We start from the raw sequence: 18,220 nt of genomic DNA on the forward strand, positions 1-18,220 counted from the left end.
ATACAGGGGAACATGAATAAGTTAGAAGCCCTTACAATGAAAACACAAAAACCTCTGAAAGAAATTCAGGAGAATAGGGGTCAACAGATAGAAGCCAATAAAGAAGAAATGCAAAAATCACTTAAAGAAATGCAAGAGAAATTGAGTCAACAGACAGAAGTCATGAAAGAGGAAACACAAAAATCTCTTAAAGAATTACAGGAAAACACAAACAAATGAAGGAACTGTGCAAAACCATCCTGGATCTAAAAACAGAAGTAGAAACAACTAAGAAATCACAAAGGGAGACAACTTTGGAGATAGAAAACCTTGGGAAGAAATCAGGGGCCATAGATGCATATATCAACAACAGAATACAAGACATTGAAGAAAGAATCTCAGATGCCAAAGATACCATAGAAACCATTGACTCAACAGTCAAAGAAAATGCAAAATGCAAAAAGCTTGTGACCCAAAACATCCAGAAAATCCAGGACACAATGAGAAGACCAAACCTAAAGATTATAGGTATAGATGAGAGTGAAGATTTACAACTGAAAGGACCAGCATTATCTTCAACAAAATTATGGAAGAAGACTTCCCTAACCTAAAGTGAGAGATGCCCATGAATATTTAAGAAGCCTACAGAACTCCAAGCAGACTGGACCAAAACAGAGATACCTCCCTTCACATAATAATCAAAACCATAAATGTACTAAACAAAGAATATTAAAGGCAGTAAGAGAAGAAGGCCAAGTAACATATAAAGGAAGACCTACCAGAATTACACCAGACTTCTCACCAGAGACCATGAAAGCTAGAAGATCCTGGGCAGATCTCATGCAGACTCTAAGAGAACAAAAATGTCAGCCAAGACCACTATACCCAGCACAACTCTCAATCACCATAGATGGAGAAACAAAGATATTCCATGACAAAACCAAATTTACACAATATCTTTCCACAAACCCAGCACTACAAAGAATAACAGGAGGAAAACTCCAATACAAGGAGGGAAACTACACCCTGGAAAAAGCAAGATAGTAACATTCTTTCATCAAACCAAAAAGAAGATAGCCACTCAAATATAAAAATAACATCAAAAATGATAGGAAGTAATAATCACTATTCCTTAATATCTCTTAATATCAATGTACTCAATTCTCCAATAAAAAGTCATAGACTAACAAACTGATAAGGAAACAGGACCCTAAATTTTGCTGCATACTGGAAACACACCTCAATGTCAAAGACAAACACTACCTTAGAGTAAAAGGCTGGAAGACAATTTTACAAGCAAATGGTCTTAGGAAACAAGCCGGAGTAGCCACACTAATATCAGATAAAATTGACTTTCAACCTAAAGTCATCAAAAGAGACACGGAGGGACACTTCTTGCTGGTCAAAGGAAAAATACACTAAGAAGAACTCTCAATCCTGAACATCTATGCTCCAAATGCAAGGGCACCCTCATTCGTAAAAGAAACTTTACTAAAGCTCAAAGCACACATTGCACCTAACACAATAATTGTGGGTGACCTCCACACTCCACTCTCCTCAATGGATCGATTAGGAAAACAGAAACTAAACAGAGACACAGTGAAACTAATTGAAGCTTTGAATCTTTTAGATTTAACATATATATATATATATATATATATATATATATATATATATATATATATATAAAACATTTCATCCTAAAGCAAAAGAATATACCTTTTTCTCAACACTTCATGGTACCTTCTCCAAAATTGATCATATAATTGGTCACAAGACAGACCTCAACAAATAAAAGAAGATCGAAATAATCCCATGCCTCCTATCAGATCACTATGGAGGAAAAGTGGTCTTCAATAGCAACAAAAACAACAGAAAACCCACATACACATGGAAACTGAACAATACTCAATGACACCTTGGTCAAGGAAGAAATAAAGACAGAAATCAAAGACTTTTTAGAATTTGATGAAAACAAAGACACAACATACTCAAATCTATGGGACACAATGAAAGCAGTGCTAAGAGGAAAACTCATAGCCCTGAGTGCCTCTAAAAAGAAAATGGAGAGAGCATACACTAACAGCTTAACGACACACCTGAAAGCCCTGGAACAAAAAGAAGCTAATTCACCCAGGAGGAGTAGAAGACAGGAAATCATCAAATTCAGGGCTGAAATCAATCACATAAAAACAAAGAGAACCATACAAAGAATCAATAAAACCAGGAGGTGGTTCTTTGAAAAAAATCAACAAGATAGATAAACCCTTAGACTAACCAAAGAGCACAGAGACAGTATCCAGATTAACAAAATTAGAAATGAAAGGGGAGATATAATAACAGAAACTGAGGAAATTCAAAAAATCATCAGATCCTACTACAAAAGCCTATACTCAACACAACTGGAGAATCTGGAGGAAATGGACAGTTTCCTAGACAGATACCAAACACCAAAATTAAATCAGGATCAAATAGATCATCTAAATAGTCCCGAAACCCCTAAAGAAATAAAAGGGTCATAGAAAGTCTCCCAACCAAAAAAAAAAAAAAAAAAAAAAAGCACAGGACCAGATGGCTTTAGTGCAGAATTCTACCAGACCTTCAAAGAAGACTTAACACCAATACTCTTCAAACTATTCCACAAAATAGAAACAGAAGGAACTCTACCCAACTCGTTCTACGAAGCCACAATTACGCTGATACGAAGACCACACAAAGATCCAACAAAGAAAGAGAACTTCAGGCCAATTTCCTTTATGAATATCGATGCAAAAATACTCAATAAAATTCTTGCCAACCAAATCCAAGAAAACATAAAAAAAGATCATCCACCATGATCAAGTAGGCTTTATCCCAGGGATGCAGGGTTGGTTCAATATAAGGAAATCCATCAATGCAATCCACTACATAAACAAACTCAAAGAAAAAAAACCACATAATCATTTCATTAGATGCTGAAAAAGCATTTGACAAAATTCAACATCCTTTCATGCTAAAAGTCTTGGAAAGAACAGGAATTCAAGGCCCATATCTAAACATAGTTAAAGCAATATACAGCAAACCGGTAGCCAACATCAAACTAAATGGAGAGAAACTTGAAGCAATCCCACTAAAATCAGGGACAAGACAAGGTTGCCCTCTATCTTTTCCTTCCATATCTTTTCAATATAGTACTTGAAGTTCTAGCTAGAGCAATTAGACAACATAAGGAGGTCAAGGGGATACAAATTGGAAAGGAAGAAGTCAAACTATCACTATTTGCAGATGATATGATAGTATACTTAAGTGACCAAAAAAACTCCACCAGAGAACTCCTACAGCTGATAAACAACTTCAGCAAAGTGGCTGGTTATAAAATCAACTCAAGCAAATCAGTAGCCTTCCTATACTCAAAGGATAAGCAGGCTGAGAAAGAAATTAGGGAAATGACACCCTTCACAATAGCCACAAACAATATGAAGTATCTTGGTTTGACTCTAAACAAACAAATAAAAGATCTGTATGAGAAGAACTTCAGGTCTCTGAAGAAGGAAATCGAAGAAGACCTCAGAAAATAGAAAAATCTTCCATGCTCATGGATTGTCAGGATTAATATAGTTAAATTGGCCATCTTGCCAAAAGCAATCTACAGATTCAATGCAATCCCCATCAAAATCCCAACTCAGTTCTTCATAGAGTTAGAAAAAGCAATTCTCAAATTCATCTGGAATAACAAAAAACCCAGAATAGCTAAAACTATTCTCAACAGCAAAAGAAATTCTGGGGGAATCAGTACCTCAGACCTCAAGCAATACTACAGAGCAATAGTGTTAAAAACTGTTGGTATTGATATTGATACAGTGACAGGCAGGCAGATCAATGGAACAGGATTGAAGATCCAGAAATGAACCCACACACCTATGGCCACTTGGTCTTCAACGAAGGAGCTGAAAACATCCAATGGAAAAAAGATAGCCTTTTCAACCAATGGTGCTGGTTCAACTAGAGGTCAGCATGCAGAAGAATGTGAATTGATCCATCCTTATCTCCTTGTACTAAGCTCAACTCTAAGTGTATCTAGGACCTCCACATAAAGCCAGACACACTGAAACTAATAGAAAAGAAACTGGGGAAGACCCTTGAGGACATCAGTACAGGGGGAAAGTTCCTGAACAGAGAACACCAATCGCTTATGCTGTAAGATCAAGAATTGACAAATGGGACCTTATAAAATTACAAAGTTTCTGTAAGGCAAAGGACACCATCAAAAGGACAAATTGGCAATCAACAAATTGGGAAAAGGTCTTCACCAACCTTACATCAGACAGAGGGCTAATATCCAATATATACAAAGACCTCAAGAAGTTAGATCCCAGAAAACCAAATAACCCTATTAAAAATGGGGTACAGAGCTAAAGAATTTTCACCTGAAGAACTTCAGTTGGCTGAGAAGCATCTTAAAAAATGTTCAACATCATTAGTCATTAGGGAAATGCAAATCAAAACAACCCTGAGATTTCACCTCACACCAGTCAGAATGGCTAAGATTAAAATCTCAGGAGACAGCAGGTGTTGGTGAGGATGTAGAGAAAGAGGAACACTCCTCCACTGCTGGTGGGATTGCAAGCTGGTACACCCACTCTGGAAATCAGTCTGGTGGTTCCTCCGAAAACTGGGCACATCACTTCTGGAGGACCCTGCTATACCACTTATACCCAGAGGATTCCCCAGCATGTAATAAGGACACATGCTCCACTATGTTCATAGCATCCCTATTTATAATAGCCAGAAGCTGGGAAGAACCTAGATGTCCCTCAACAGAGGAATGGATACAAAAATGTGGTATATATACACAATGGTGTAGTATTCAGCCATTAAAAACAATGAAGTAATAAAATTCTTAGACAAATGGATGGAGCTGGGAAACATCATACTAAGTGAGGTAACCCAGTATCAAAAGATCAGTCATGATATGTACTCACTGATAAGCAGATATTAGCCTAGAAACTTGGAATACCCAAGACATATCAAATGATGCCCAAGAAGAAAGGAGGAGTGGTCCCTGGTTCTGGAAAGGATCAGTGCAGCAGTGTAGGGGAATACCAAAACAGGGAAGTGGGAAGGGGTGGATGGGGTAACAGGGGGAGGGAAGAGGGCTTATGGGACTTTCGGGGAATGGGGAGCCAGGAAAGGGGAAATCATTTGAAATGTAAATAAAAATATATCGAAAAAAAGAAGTAAAGATTCAACTGTAATGTGAAAAAATAATAAAAAATAAAAACTCAGTAGGGAATTCCTACAGTTGACAAACATTTTCAGCAAAATAGTTGGACACAAAATTATCTCACAATAATTGGAATCCCTCCTATACACAAATGACAAAAGGGAAACAACACCCTTTACCATAGCCTCCAATAATATAAAGTATGTTGTGGTAACTGTAACTAAGCAAGTGAAAGATCTGTATGATTAAAAACTTAAAGACACTCAAGAAAGAAACTGAAGATATCAGAAAATGGAAAGATCTCCATTTATTGGTGAGTAGAATTATCATAGTAAAAATGGCCATCCTACCAAAAATGATCTACAGATTCAGTGAAATCCCCATCACAATCCTAACACAATTCATCACAGATCTTGAAAGGACAATTTTCAGCTTCATATGGAAACACAAATAAAAACAAGTATAGCTAAACAATCTGGAATAGTAAAAGAACTGGGGGAGGTGTCATCATCCCTGATTTCAAAGTACACTACAGATTGTAAATTATTCAAATTATAATAAGCATTGGCACAAAAATAGATGCATTGATCAATGGAATTAAAGACCCAGATATAAATCTGAAAAAGTATGGACCCAATAGATTCATGTGTTTGAATACTAATAGTTCCATAAGGAGTGGCACTATTAGGTGTGGCCTTATTGGAGGAGATGTAGCCTTGTTAGAGGAAGTATGTTATTGTGGAGGTGGGGCTTTGAGGTATCCTATGCTCAAACTCTGGCCAGTATGGAATTCCAGTCTCCTTCTGGCTACCTTCAGATCAGGATGTAGAGCTCTTGGCTCCTCCTCTGCATGTCTGCATGCATGCTGCTATGCATCCCACCATGATGATAATAATGGACTAAACTTCTGAAACTGTAAGCCAGCTCCAATTAAATATTTGCCTTTATAAGGGTTGCCTTGGTCATGGTGTCTCCTCACAGCAATAAAACCCTATATATGACATATGAGGCACTTGAGTTTTGATAAAGAAGCCAGATATACACACTGAAAAATATAGCATCTTCAAAATGATGCTGGTGAAACTGGAAGGTTACATGTAGAAGAATCTAAATAGATCCATACTTATCACCCTAATAAAACTCAACTCCAAATGGATTAAAGACCTCAACATAAAACCAGACACGGAAGAGAAAGTAGGGAATAGCCTTGAACTCACTGACAAAGGAGATGACTTTCTGAACAGAAGAGCATTAGTGCAGACACTAAGAACAACTAATACATGGGACCTCATGAAACTGAGAAGCTTCTACATGGAAAATGGACACTATCATTCAGATGAAGCAACAGTCTACAGTACATGAAATGATTTCTACCAACTACACATCTTATAGAGGACTAATATTGAAACTATATAAAGAGGGATGGAGAGATGGCTCAGGGGTTAGGATCACTGACTGTTCTTCCAGAGATCCTGAGTTCAATTACCATCAACCACATAGTGGCTCACAACCATCTGTAATGGGATCTGATGTCCTCCTCTGGTGTATCTGAAGACAACTACAGTGAACATTCTCCCCCAAATCCCCCCAAAAAGGAAAAGAAAAGATGTAGAACTCTCACCCCTCCAGCACTATGCTTGCCTGCCTGATGGGATGATGCCATGCTTCCCACCTGACGATAATGGACTAACCCTCTGAACCTGTAAGCCAGCCTCAATTAAATGTTTTCCTGAAAAAAAAAAATATATAAAGAACTGGAAAAAAACTAGTTATCAAGAAAACAAATAAGCCAATTAAAAATGCGGTACAGATCTAAACAGATTTCTCAAAAGAGGAAACTTAAATGTTCAACATTCTTAGTCCATCAGGGAAACACAAGTGCAAACCATTTTGAGATTCCATCTTATACTGTCAGAATGGTTAAAATCACTAAAACAAGCAACAGCTCATCCTGGCAAGGATGCAGAGCAAGAGCACTCATCCATTACTGGTAGAAGCTTAACTTGTATAGCACTATGGAGACCAGTGTGGCAATTCCTCAGAAAGGTGGACTCAGTCTGTCTGACACAGCTAAACCATTCGTAGGCATGTACCCAATGGGCACTCTATCCTACAGACGCACTTGCTCATCCATGGTCATCGCTGCTCTACACATAACCAGAAATTAGAAACAACCTAGATGCCCCTCAACAGAAGAATTGGATAAAGAAAATTTGGCACATTTATATAATGGAGTATTTACTCAGTCATTATTCAAAAAGTGAAACTATGAAATCCACAGGTTAATGAATAAAACTAGAAAAAAAAAAACCATCTTGAGCGAGTTATCCTAGACCCAGAAGACAAACATAGTATGTATTCGCCAATATGTGGATATTAGCCATTAGCTCAATGATAACCAAGCTACCATCCATAGAATCACAGACATCAGGTATAAAGGAAGATAGGGAGGGGGGCAGATCTCATTTAGAAAAGGAAGTAACTAGATAGTTATGGATGTTGTATTGGGACTTGAAGAGGATCAAGTAAGGAGTGGGAGGGAGAGAGGAACAAGGGCAGGAATAAGCGAGAGACAGCTAAAATTAAGGGCCATTTGAGGGTAATATGGAAACCAAATACAATAATACTTACATATATATATATATATGAATATATGAATATATATGAATATATATATGAATATATATGAATATATATATATATATACACATAAAGATGATTTAAATGAAATTGCCTACTAATGGAGGAGACAAAACCTCAACTGGCCATCTCTTGTCATCAAATGAAGCTTCCAGTAACAGGATTAGGTTGTTGGCAAGGGATCCCATGGTTGCTGCCAATACTATAGGTTGCTCTCTACAAACTGACAGTAAGGCGCCATTGCTGAACACAACATCCACACAACACACTGAACATGGAGAGGTCAAGCTGGCATCTACACAGGACCTAGTCTCTTTGGTATGGGAAGATACTCTTTAGACCACCAAAATGGAAATGTAAATACCAACCTGGCCACAAAACCTTTGATTTACAATGCTGTCCTGGCTGCAAGACATTGTAGTGACACAAAGCTTGGGGGACTAACCAAGCAATATCTGCTTTAACTTAAGGACCACTCCACAAAATGAAACCCATAGCCAGCACTGCTTGAGTGACCACAAACCTGAGACTAAATAGACCAGGGACCTATGTCAAATTGAATACTGCAGTTCTTAAAAAAAAAAAAAGTAGCAATAAAATGGCTCCTAATAACATTCTGCTATCTATACTCATAGATCAGTCCTTGCTCAGCCATTATCAGAGAAGCCTCCCTTTGCAGCAGATAGGAACAGAGACCCATAGAGCTATTATACAGAGAAAGACCTAGGAACACTTAGCCCCAAACTGAATGTCTTAGTCAGGGTTTCTATTCCTGCTCAAACATCATGACCAAGAAGCTAGTAGGGGAGGAAATGGTTTGTTTATTCAACTTACATTTCCACATTGCTGTTCATCACCAAAGGAAGTCAGGACTGGAACTCAAGCAGGTCAGGAAGCAGGAGCTGATGCAGAGGCCATGGAGGGATGTTACTCACTGGCTTGCTTCCCCTGGCTTGCTCAGCTTGCTTTCTTATAGAACCCAAGAGTACCAGCCCAGGGATGACACCACCCACAAGGGGTCCTCCCACCCTTGATCACTAATTGAGAAAATGCCTTACAGCTGGATCTCATGGAAGCACTTTCCCAACTGAAGCTCCTTTCTCTGTGATAACTCCAGCCTGTGTCAAGTTGATACACAAAACCAGCTAGTACACTGAATATGTCTATAAAATCCATCCCCTCAGAGCTCTGGAACCTTTCAGATGAGGAGGCAAGAGTGAGGGGCAAAGGAGAAGGAGGACACAAGAAAATAAGGTGCTCTAAATCACACAATCAAAATTCCTATGAACTAACTAACTCACAGAGAACGAAGCAGCATGCACAGGGCCTGCATGGGTCTGTACCAGGCACTGTGTGTGTGTGTGTGTGTGTGTGTGTGTGTGTGTGTGTGTGTGTGTGAGAGAGAGAGAGAGAGAGAGAGAGAGAGAGAGTGAGTGTGTGTGTGTTGGTAGTGGTATTATGGCTTTCAGTTTAGTGTTTTCATGGAATTCCTGAGTGTGCAAACAGAAAGTCTCTAATTCTTGGGCTCTTTGATTTCTGTTTGTTTTGTCCAATTTTGATGTGTTAGTTTTTTTGTTTTATATTTTATTTTAACATTATCCTTTGGAAGCCTGTTTGTTTTCTTTCTTAAAATTTAATTTTATCTTTCACTTATTCACTTTACATCCTGCTCACTGCCTGTCTCCCAATCACCCTCCCACAACCCTTCCCTCTCTGAGTGGGTGCTCCTGCCCCAGTATTCCCCAACCTGGCACTTCAAGTCTCTGTGAAGCAAGGCACTGCCTCTCCCACTGAGGCCAGACAAGGCAACCCAGCTAGAAGACCATATCCCATGTACAGGAAACAGCTTTTGGGATAGGCCCCACTCTAGTTATTCCGGACCCACATGATGACCAATCTGCACATCTGCTACATATGTGCAGGGAGGCCTAGGTTCAGCCCTAGTATGTTCTTTGGTTGATGGTTCAGTCTCTGAGAGCCCCGAGGGTCCAGGTTAGCTGACTCTGTTGCTCTTCCTGTGGAGTTCCTATCCCCTTCAGGGTCTACAATCCTTCCTCCTATTCTTCCATAAGAATCCTCAAGCTCCATCCACTGTTTGGCTCAGGGTATCTGTATCTGTCTGAGTCAGTTGATGGGTGGAGTCTCTCAGAGAACAACATGCTCCTGTGTGAAAGCACAACAGAGTATCATTAATAGTGTTAGGGATTGATGATAGCCCATGGGATGGGTCTCAAGTTGAGACAATTATTGGTTGGCCATTTTCTCGGTCTCTGCTCCCTTCCCTGTGCCTGTTTTACTTGTAGACAGGATAAATTTTGGGTTGAAAGTTTTGTGAGTGCGTTGTTGTCTCTATCGCATCACTGGGGTCCCTGCCTGGCTACAGGAGGTGACCCATGCAGGTTCCATAACCCCAGTGTTGTGAGTCACAGCTAAGATCACCCCCATTGATTCTTGGGCGCCTCCCTTATCTAACCAGGTCTCCTGTTTGTGTTCTAATGAGAGGCAAAAAGGAAGTAGATCTAGATGAGAGGGGAGATGGAGTGGAACTGGGAGGAGTAGAGAAAAGGGAAACCATAATCAGGATATATTACATAAGAAATACAACTATTTTCAATAAAAGAAAAAATATAAAAAAAAGAGAGTCAGCAAATGTTTTTAAGCTGAAAGATAATTTTCTAGGCAGAATTCCTTAGATACATATGATTATAGGAACATAGCCAAATGCTGTTATATCCAATGAAGTAATTTCATAGTCAGAAGTTATTATTCTAAGTCCAACCACACTTCTGTGTCTAGAGGCAGCACTATGTCAACACTCTACAATTTCTTTCACTCAGTAGTTTTGAAATGCATACAAGTTGCCTGGTGTGATGATACATGCCTGTAATAGCAGTACCCAGGAGGTTGAAGCAGAAAGTTGACAAATTTAGACCAAGCATTTGTGAGGCTGTGAGCTTCACATTCAGTACTGAGGGGAGTGGAGAGGGAGAAAATATGTATGCCTTCTATGTTTACTCCTGAATAATGAATAGTCACATCTGATATAATTTTTGCATTAGAACTGGCACCTGCCCTGGCTAGTTTTATGTAACTTGGCACAAAACAGAATCATCTGAGAAGAGGAAACTGCTTCCATATGATCAGACTGCAGGCAAACCTGTAATGCATTTTCTTAATTAGTGATTAATAGGGAAGAGTCCAGTGCATTATGGTAGTGTTACCCCTGGGCTGGTGGTTCTGAGTTTTGTTAGAAAGTTAGCTGAGCAAGTCATGGGGAGCAAGCCAGTAAGCAGCACTCCTCCATGGCCTCTGCATCAGCTTCTGCCTCCAGGTCCTGCACTGAGTTGTTCTAACTTCTTTCAATGATGAATAGAACTGTAGAAATGTAGGCCAAACAAACATTTTCCTTCCTAAGTTAGTCATGGTGCTTTATCACAGCAATAGTAACCCTAACTAAGACACTGTGAGTGTGTGTACATGTGTGTGAATATGTGCACATGTCTGTGCACACACAAAAACAAGAAAAGGGCATCAGATCCCACAAAACTGATAACCTCCATAATTGTGCAACAAATGCTCCTAACCACTGAGCCCTCTCTGCAGCTCTTGACATTGTGTTTTAGACAGAATGTCCCTACTCTCAGTGCTGCAGTTCCAAACATCATTTTTTTTTAATTTTTATGTTTGTGTGGTTATCCTCTTTTGGGTTCGTTGGAAAGAGATTACTTTCTTGCTTTTTCTTTTTTTTAAATATTTTTTATTTGCTATATACTTTGTTTACATTCCAAATGATTTCCCCTTTCCCAGATCCCCCCTCCCCATATGTCCCATAAACCTTCTTCTCTCCATCCATTCTCCAATCACCTCTCTCCTTTTTTTTTCCTCTGTCCTTATATTCCCCTCCAATGCTAGATCAATCCTTTCCAGGATCAGGACCTTCTCCATACTTCTTCATGGGAGTCATTTGTTATGCGACTTGTGCCTTGGGTATTCAGGGCTTCTGGGCTAATTAATATCCACTTATCAGAGATTGCATTCCATGTGTATTCTTTTGTGACTCACTTAGGATGATATTTTCCAGATCAAACCATTTGCCTAAAAATTTTGTGAATTCATTGTTTCTAATTGCTGAGTAGTATTCCATTGTGTAAATATACCACATTTTCTGTATCCATTCCTCCTCTGAGGGGCATCTGGGTTCTTTCCAGCTTCTGGCTATTATAAATAAGGCTGCTATGAACATAATGGAGCATGTGTCTTTATTGCATGCTGGGGATTCCTTTGGGTATATGCCCAGGAGAGGTATAGCAGGGTCCTCCGGAAGTGTCATGTCCAGTTTTCTGAGGAACTGCCAGACTGATTTCCAAAGTGGTTGTACCACCTTACAGCCCCACCAGCAGTGGAGGAGTGTTCCTCTTTCTCCACATCCTCGCCAACACCTGCTGTCTCCTGAGTTTTTGACCTTAGCCATTCTGACTGGTGTAAGGTGAAATCTCAGGGTTGTTTTGATCTGCATTTCCCTAATGACTAATGATGTTGAGCACTTCTTAAGGTGCCTCTCAGCCATCCGAATTTCTTCAGGTGAAAATTCTTTGTTTAGATCTGTACCCCGTTTTTTAATAGGGTTATTTGGTTCCCTGGGGTCTAACTGCTTGAGTTCTTTGTATATATTGGATATTAGCCCTCTATCAGATGTAGGGTTGGTGAATATCCCTTCCCAATTTGATGGTTGCCATTTTGTCCTTTTAACAATGTCCTTTGCCTTACAGAAACTTTGTAGCTTTATGAGGTCCCATTTGTCAATTCTTGATCTTAGAGCATAAGCTATTGATGATCTGTTCAGGAACTTTTCCCCCCGTTCCCATGTCCTCTAGGGTCTTCCCCAGTTTCTTTTCTATTAGTTTCAGTAGGCTTCATCCCAGGGATGCAGGGATGGTTCAATATAAGGAAATCCATCAATGCTATCCACTACATAAACAAACTCAAAGAAAAAAAAACACATGATCATTTCATTAGATGCTGAAAAAGCATTTGACAAAATTCAACATCCTTTCATGCTAAAAGTCTTGGAAAGAACAGGAATTCAAGGCCCATATCTAAACATAGTTAAAGCAATATACAGCAAACCGGTAGCCAACATCAAACTAAATGGAGAGAAACTTGAAGCAATCCCACTAAAATCAGGGACTAGACAAGGCTGTCCTCTCTCTCCATATCTTTTCAATATAGTACTTGAAGTTCTAGCTAGAGCAATTAGACAACATAAGGAGGTCAAGAGGATACAAATTGGAAAGGAAGAAGTCAAATTATCACTATTTGCAGATGACATGATAGTCTAATTAAGTGACCTGAAAACCTCCACCAGAGAACTCCTAGAGCTGATAAACAACTTCAGAAAAGTGGCTGGTTATAAAATCAACTCAAGCAAATCAGTTGCCCTCCTATACTCAAAGGATAAGCAGGCTGAGAAAGAAATTAGGGAAATGACACCCTTCACAATAGCCACAAACAATATAAAGTATCTTGGTGTGACTCTAACCAAACAAGTGAAAGATCTATATGACAAGAACTTCAGGTCTCTGAAGAAGGAAATCGAAGAAGACCTCAGAAAATGGAAAAATCTGCCATGCTTGTGGATTGGCAGGATTAATATAGTTAAAATGGCCATCTTGCCAAAAGCAATCTACAGATTCAATGCAATCCCCATCAAAATCCCAACTCAGTTCTTCACAGAGTTAGAAAAGGCAATTCTCAAATTCATCTGGAATAACACAAAAAACCCAGGATAGCTAAAACTATTCTCAACAACAAAAGAAATTCTGAGGGAATCAGTATCCCTGACTTCAAGCAATACTACAGAGCAATAGTGTTAAAAACTGCATGGTATTGGCACAGTGACAGACAAGTGGACCAATGGAATAGAATTGAAGATCCAGAAATGAACCCACACACCTATGGTCACTTGATCTTCTACAAAGGAGCCAAAAACATTCAGTGGAAAAAAGATAGCCTTTTCAACAAATGGTGCTAGTTCAATTGGAGGTCAGCATGCAGAAGAATGCGAATTGATCCATTCTTATCTCCATGTACTAAACTTCACTCCAAGTGGATCAAGGACCTCCATGTAAAACCAAACATCCTTTTAAGAGGGGAACCAAAGGCCCATGCAGATCTCAGGAGAGAGAACCTGACTTTATATTTATAATGAGATGCAGAAATGATAAAAGACTACATAGCAGAGGAGCAAAGGGAGATGGAAGACACTACTAGGATCATTTTCAGAATATCATCTGCTCAATTTCCCGTGCCTTTTAAGTCAGGAGGAGCCTTGTGGGAATTCTTTCTACACCTGTGTGTGCAAGGTCTTAACTGAATCATTAGAGGATGGTACAGATTCTGAAGTTGACACCATTTCCACTTAACAGTCCAAATACAATACTCTGTCCTATCCCAACACCTCTCCATGCTGACCTTTGCTATTGTTTGCATGTCTTTGTACACACTTGCTGTGTTTCCTCCTCTGACACTCTACTGTGCCATTTAGAATGTGTGAATGAGGACTTGTTTACTTCTCTAAGACTGGGAATGCTATTCAATCTGAGGACTTAGGAATTCTGTTCATGTACAGCCAGCCTGGGGTATACAGCAAAGTCTCTTGAGTCTATTGGGAAAGAACAAATTTCTTTCTCCACTGAGTTTGGGAGTTGTCACCTTTTGTGGCTTCAGGCTTTATGTCACTCACTCGGCTTTCGTCTCTGCGTGCTGGCTGACCAACTGTGGCAATTTCCTCTCATTCTATCTTCAGAGCACAGCCTTAGTTTTGCATTTGCCTGTTACTGTTCTCCCATTAAAGAAAGGTAGGGCCACCTCTTATTAGACTAACTTTCCACTAGTAGCACTTACAAGCTCCCCAAAGCAGCAGCAATGTGTACTTGCTTCAAGGTGAAGAATGTAGTGAAACACAGGAAGTTGACACCTACAAGAAGATGACACTGGGTTTCAGTCTGAATTTCTTCTCCCCAAAGCAGGTTCTATGTTCTTGGTGATGGGCTGAGCAGCTAAAACTTACATGAAATCCTGTAGTCTCACTAGCTAGAGAATACAAGAATGAACTGTAGGACTAATTGCACAGCTAGAGAGTAACCATTTATCTCTGAAATTGTGACCATTTGCACTGGTGCATGCCAGTATGCAGGGCACTGAACAGGGTAAGGTGGGAGATAGCGCAGGACCAGCCTTCTAGAACAGGGAGGTCTTGTCTCAAAAAGAGTAAAATCTTCCAAATTAGGTGAAACATAAACTTAAAGATCAAAGAATTTGACAAGGACAAGTGTAATAAATCTAAAGGAAGCCAACCAAACTACATCGTCAAGCTGGGAAAAAGAAAAAATAAACTTCCAAGTAGCAAGAACAAAATAATACAGTCGACACACGGAGCCTGATACATTCCATAGTGACTTCGCATAAATAAGAAGGCCTCAGAAAATGGGGGCTAGTCTAACTATGAAGTGGTAATGGAGGGGCAAGTTCCCTCAAGTATATCTGTGCTAAACCTTATACTGCTCAATAGACCTGCTGTCTATCGAGCTCTCCTCTTAGACTTGTCAAGATGGCAGCCCAGGCTTGATGATCACTGAGACTGTGTATAGGTGGAGTATAAATTAATATTTACTTTACTCAAAATAGGAATTTCCTATTAACTTAAAACAAATACAATATAAGATTAATACTCCTTCCAGAATACATACCTCCTCCCTCCTCCAGGAAGTCCCAGGAACACTGGCTTGCATGAGGTGCCCTGCTGAGGAAAAGGCCCTTTGAACTTTGCAGCTCTTTCCTGCCTTCCAGGTATGGGGATGCTGGTCACTGGTGACCTTGAAGAGTTAGTGTATTTTAAAGCTGTAGTACTTAGAATAAGCTGACCTGAGTTGACATGGGACTATCATCAACTGAGACACATGTTTAACTTTGGCGTTCATTCATGCTGCATTCACTCGAATTGTGTTGTAGCATTACAACATAAACCTTTGCCCTCTGTTCTTTATTTTCTTTTATAGTGTTGAAACACAGAAAACTTTGTGTCCAAAGCAACCAGGATATCCAGAATTTAAATTCCCCCTGGAACTGTAACTTAAACACACGCCCCATGTGTATAAACTATAATAGAGTCTTTGATTGCAGAACTCAGAGTCATGAGGCAATCCCATTTATCACTGAGTAAATAATGCACGAAATGTAGTCAAAGGGGGATTTTGCTTTATTCCCTTAACTATAAAAATATATAGCACTTTGCAGGATTACCACATGTGGTAGCATGTCAATTTCTCAATCAATCTCTGAGCCCACATAGGTTAAGAGCTGTAAGAATTATGCTGTTAAAGTCACAGCTTTCAGGAAGCACAGTAGTGTCTGCATGCAGTTTGAAACCATGTATGAAAGACCCCATTGTGGTGTATGGTGTGGCAAAAAAAAATGTTAGCAAGAGGTTAAAAACCAAGCAGAGCTTTAACTGTTCTGGGAATTTCAGAAAGTACATGAGGATGAAGCAGGAGCCTGGGCAGAGTCAAGCCTGTGCCATGGACAGGAGGTGACCACCTTCAGGTGGCCTTGACTCACAACAATGCAACCAGTTAAGGGTTGGAGAGGAATCTGGGAACTGAACAGGAAAGCCAAGTATATCTGATCCCCACTAGCACACCTGACCCTGAATTATGCTGAAATATAACAGGACTCATCAGGATGGGTTTCAGACTCTCTGATACCAGTCTGTTTTTTCTGGCTACTTTAATCACAGTTATGCACAAGGAAGGCATTCCTCTTTGCCTGGTATGTTTATGTTCATATTATCAGAAGTATTGCTTCTGACCAAGGAACTCATTTCACAGCCAGAGAAGTGCAACAGTGGGCCCATGACTATGGAATTCAATGGTCTTATCATGTTCCCCATCATCCTGAAGCAGCTGGTCTGATAGAAAGATGGAATGGCCTTTTGATGACACAGTTACGGCACCAATTAGGTGGCAACAGCATGGAGGACTGAGGCAGAGTTCTTCAGAAGGCAGTATATGCTTTGAATCAGCGTTCAATATATGGTACAGTTTCTCCCATAGCCAGGATCCATGGGTCCAGGAATCAACAGGCGGAAAAGGGAATAGTTCCACTCACTATCACTCCTAGTGACTCTCTAGGAAAATTTTTGCTTCCTGTCCCCACAACATTAGGTTCTGCTGGCCTAGAAGTTTTGGTTCCAGAGGGGGGAGTGCTTCTACCAGGAGCCACAACAAACATTCCATTGAACTGGAAGCTCAGATTTCTCCCCGGCCATTTTGGGCTTCTAATGCCCTTAAACCAACAGGCTAAGAAAGGAATAACAGTGTTAGGAGGGGTGATAGATCCAGATTACCATGGGGAAATTGGATTGCCTCTCCACAATGGAAGTAAGCAGGATTATGTCTGGAGTGCAGGAGATCCCCTAGGGCATCTCTTAGTACTACCATGTCCTGTGATTAAAGTCAATGGAAAACTACAACAGCCTAATCCAAGCAAGATGACAAAGGATAACCCATCAGGAATGAAGGTATGGGTCAATCCTCCAGGAAAAGAGCCAAGACCTGCTGAGGTGCTTGCTGAAGGTGAAGGAAATACAGAATGGGTAGCAGAGGAAGGTAGTTATAAATACCAGCTAAGACCACGTAACCAGTTGTAGAAATGAGGGTTATAAGTAATATGAATGCTTCTATCTTATTTTGTTAAGGATACATTTGTCTTTCTTCCAATTCCTTTAATATCAATTGGTATTGAGACACTAAAAGAATGTTCCCAAAGGACATTGCCCCTTTGTAAATTTACAAATGTGTTTGCGATTGTTTGAGGAATAGTTATATCATGCTAGGTGTATTCATGACCTTATTATTGTTTCATGTGGACATGAGAAATTATTTGTGTCAAGTTGACAAGGGGTGGATTGTAGTGGCTATTCCTGGTTGTCAACTTGACTATATCTGGAATGAACTACAATCTAGAATTGGAAGGCTCACCTATGATCCTAATCTGCAGGCTCAGAGATATAAGTTTCTGACCTGGATCTTGGCATGGAGATCTTGAAGCATAGTGGCTATGAATTTCAGAAGATTAAGACAAGGAGATCTGGAGTTCAAAATCATCTGGGAATAAGGCGTGGTGGCACACGCCTTTAATCTGGGTCACACCCTCTGTTGGAGACCTACAACCTTTAATCTGGGCTACACCCTCTGCTGGAGATATATAAGGACATTGGAAGAAGGAAGATTTACACACTCTTCCTTGTCTGCTTGCCTCCTGGGACTGAGCAACAGCTAGATCCTTGAACTTCCATCCACAGCTGCTGCTGCTGCCCATTTTTGGGGAGTTGGACTATAG

At 39.9% G+C, this 18,220-nt stretch overlaps 1 protein-coding gene across 6 annotated transcripts in view; it reads right to left on the reverse strand.

The window, feature by feature from the left end:
* The window catches only part of Aopep (aminopeptidase O (putative)), a 313,459-nt gene that overhangs the window by 272,763 nt on the left and 22,476 nt on the right, over window positions 1-18,220 (reverse strand). Inside the window, exon 1 of one of the 6 annotated variants that reach the window (XM_052156768.1) lies at window positions 6,804-6,872. The exons of the other annotated variants lie outside the window; for them this stretch is intronic. The gene's annotated coding sequence lies outside the window, so the exon portion shown is untranslated. Of the gene's footprint in view, window positions 1-6,803; window positions 6,873-18,220 lie in introns of those variants that run through there. 6 annotated transcript variants of the gene reach the window in all.

This window comes from Apodemus sylvaticus, chromosome 14, assembly GCF_947179515.1.
Source record: "Apodemus sylvaticus chromosome 14, mApoSyl1.1, whole genome shotgun sequence".
Lineage (NCBI taxonomy): Eukaryota > Metazoa > Chordata > Mammalia > Rodentia > Muridae > Apodemus > Apodemus sylvaticus.